Source organism: Salmo trutta, chromosome 30 (assembly GCF_901001165.1).
Source record: "Salmo trutta chromosome 30, fSalTru1.1, whole genome shotgun sequence".
Taxonomy (NCBI): domain Eukaryota; kingdom Metazoa; phylum Chordata; class Actinopteri; order Salmoniformes; family Salmonidae; genus Salmo; species Salmo trutta.
This window is the reverse complement of record NC_042986.1, coordinates 22,853,426-22,855,655: the sequence shown is the minus strand read 5'-3', so window position 1 is coordinate 22,855,655 and position 2,230 is coordinate 22,853,426. Positions and strand designations below refer to the sequence as shown.

The following is a 2,230-nucleotide window of genomic DNA, read 5'->3' as shown; positions in this document are numbered from 1 at the left end:
TGTGGATAGAAGGAGTACACTGTACTGTACATATTGCTAGCCCACACAGCAGGTGCTGTACTCATAAAGCATCTCAGAGTAGGAGAGGGGGGAGGGTACAGAAACCAAATCATTTGATAGTGGTATGTTTATACCACGCACCGCAGGATAGCATGGGCTTGTGAAAACCCCATAATAAACCCCTGATGAATAGGTGGCCAGTCTGATGAGCAGACACACACACGCTCAGTGTCTGTCTGTCTGCACAGATTTCACAGTTTCAGCCCTCCTCCTCTTCAGAACACCATGTCTGTCTGGAGGAAAGATGCGCTTTTGTGGCTCCTCTCTCTCTCCCTCTCTCTCACTCTCTCTCTCTTTCTCTCTCTCTCTCTATGTCAGTGAGCTGTGTTCTTTCTGTCTCTCTGTACTGCTGGGCTCAGCAGGGGTGGAGGAACTCACCTGGCAACTCGCTGCAGTAGTCCACGTTGCCATGGCAACCTCATGGCCTGGCATTCACCGAGTTGGCAGTGAAGAGGGGAGGAAGAGAGAGAGAAACATAACATCAACAAAGCACTTACATGATTTTCATTTCAGTTTCTTACCCGGGTTTACAGGATACATGGTTTATGTGGGCTCACACAATGAAATAAAATCCATTGTTGAGTCAACAGACACCTGAAAGAACAATAATTCTTCTGCCAGTTGTCCTTTTACAGTAATTGTGTTATGGACATCATCTCTTGCTGTCATTGCCAAGTGCCAACTAATCCACTATGGCAGGTAGCCTAGTGGTTAAGAGTGTTGGGCCAGTAACTGAAAGTTCGCTGGTTTAAATCCCTGAGCTGACTAGGTGAACAATCTGTTGATTTGACCTTGAGCAAGACACTCAACCCTAATTGCTCTGTTAAATTACGTAAAAGTACCTCTTTATTAGAGTATTTGTCCATTTGAGTTCCCCCTATGCATTACAAAACAAGTTGTTCTGTAGATAAAACATTGGCTTTGTATCCTTAATTTTGTTTCAATTTATTACCAAAGGATTACAGCATTATAACAATGATTAAATCTTGAGCCTTGAAAGTATTTTGTAAGTCTGGTCTACTCTTCCACATACGATAAACAATGTTTTTATCCTTTCAATTTCACTCAATCACCAGTCCTGCCCTGTCCTCTATCTCTACCAATATATTCAAGTACCAGGGTTGTTTTCATTGTATTTGGTATGTGGTATTTTATTAGGATCCCATTAGCTGTTGCAAAAGCAGCAGCTACTCTTCCTGAGGTCCACACAAAACATGAAACATGACATAATACAGAACATTAATAGACAAGAACAGCTCAAGGACAGAACTACATACATGTTTTAAAGGCCACACGTAGCCTACATATCAATACATACACTCAAACTATCTTGGTCAAATAGGGGAGAGGCGTTGTGCCGTGAGGTGTTGCTTTATCTGTTTTTTTAAACCAGGTTTGCTGTTCATTTGAGTAATATGAGATGGAACGGAGTTCCATGCAATAATGGCTCTTTATATTACTGTATGCTTTCTTCAATTTGTTCTGGATTGGTGACATGTCTGGTGGGGTAGGTGTGTGTCAGAGCTGTGTGCAAGTTGACTCTGCAAACAATTTGGGAAATTCAGCACATTGTTTCTCATAAAAAGAAGAAGTGATGCAGTCAGTCTCTCCTCTACTTTTAGCAAAGAGAGACTGGCACGCATAGTATTTATATCAGCCCTCTGATTACAATGAAGAGCAAAACGTGCCGCTCTGTTCTGGGCCAGCTGCAGCTTAACTAGGTCTTTCCTGTCAGTACTCGACCACACGACTGGACAATAATCAAGATAAGACAAAACTAGAGCCTGCAGGACTCGCTTTTTGGAGTGTGGTGTCAAAAAATCAGAGCATCTCTTTATTACGGAGAGACCTCTCCCATTTCATCTATATGTTCATGGCCGGTCGTGTAGGCTAAAACATGTCTTTCTAAAGCACTTACCAGTCTCTTTTTCAGCCGACGATTCTTCTTGTTCTTCACAAACACAAAGGCAGAGTCAGCAGAGGATAACTTCAACTACGAAAAGCTACAATGCCCCCTCTCTTCATCAAGGTACTACATCCCGACAGCAGTGCGCTGCAGTAGGCATTGTGGAGTGAAGTCAGTACAGGCAAAGATTATTTATAATTTTGACAAGATAGTCGAGTGACCGCTCTAACAATGGAAATGCACATCCTCAAAGATGGAAGGCAG

At 42.6% G+C, this 2,230-nt stretch overlaps 1 long non-coding RNA gene across 1 annotated transcript; it reads right to left on the bottom strand.

Moving 5' to 3' along the window:
- Window positions 1-358: 358 nt before the first annotated feature.
- Window positions 359-2,023, bottom strand: LOC115168829 (uncharacterized). Its single transcript, XR_003870758.1, has 2 exons — window positions 1,979-2,023; window positions 359-485 (listed from the first exon to the last, which is right to left on the bottom strand). It is a non-coding gene; the product is annotated as an uncharacterized LOC115168829 (long non-coding RNA).
- Window positions 2,024-2,230: the final 207 nt, after the last annotated feature.